Genomic DNA, 322 nt, shown 5'->3' with positions numbered 1-322 from the left:
CTGATGTTATGGTCTGATGTAGAAAGTGGTGGTCACAGACACAGATTCCTCCTCTCAGTGTTCCTGAGTTATCCGTATCCATGCCGGCATTTTAGAGGCCGAAGCCAGGCAACAATCATGAGAGTGACTGTCAGTATTCATTACAGACGCTGACGACGAATTATAGAGGAATTATGGTGGTGTGTAGCTGTGGTTCTCATAATGAATATGATTTGGGGCGATCGTGGCTCAAGAGTTGGCAGTTCGTCTTGTAATCGGAAGGATGCTGGTTCGAGCCCCGGCTCGGACAGTCTCGGTTGTTGTGTCCTTGGGCAAGACACTT

This window comes from Perissodus microlepis, chromosome 9 (assembly GCF_051167445.1).
Source record: "Perissodus microlepis isolate ML-2025 ecotype Zambia chromosome 9, ASM5116744v1, whole genome shotgun sequence".
NCBI classification, from domain to species: Eukaryota; Metazoa; Chordata; class Actinopteri; order Cichliformes; family Cichlidae; genus Perissodus; species Perissodus microlepis.
The sequence above is the reverse complement of the archived record's forward strand: the minus strand, read 5'-3'. Positions refer to the sequence as shown.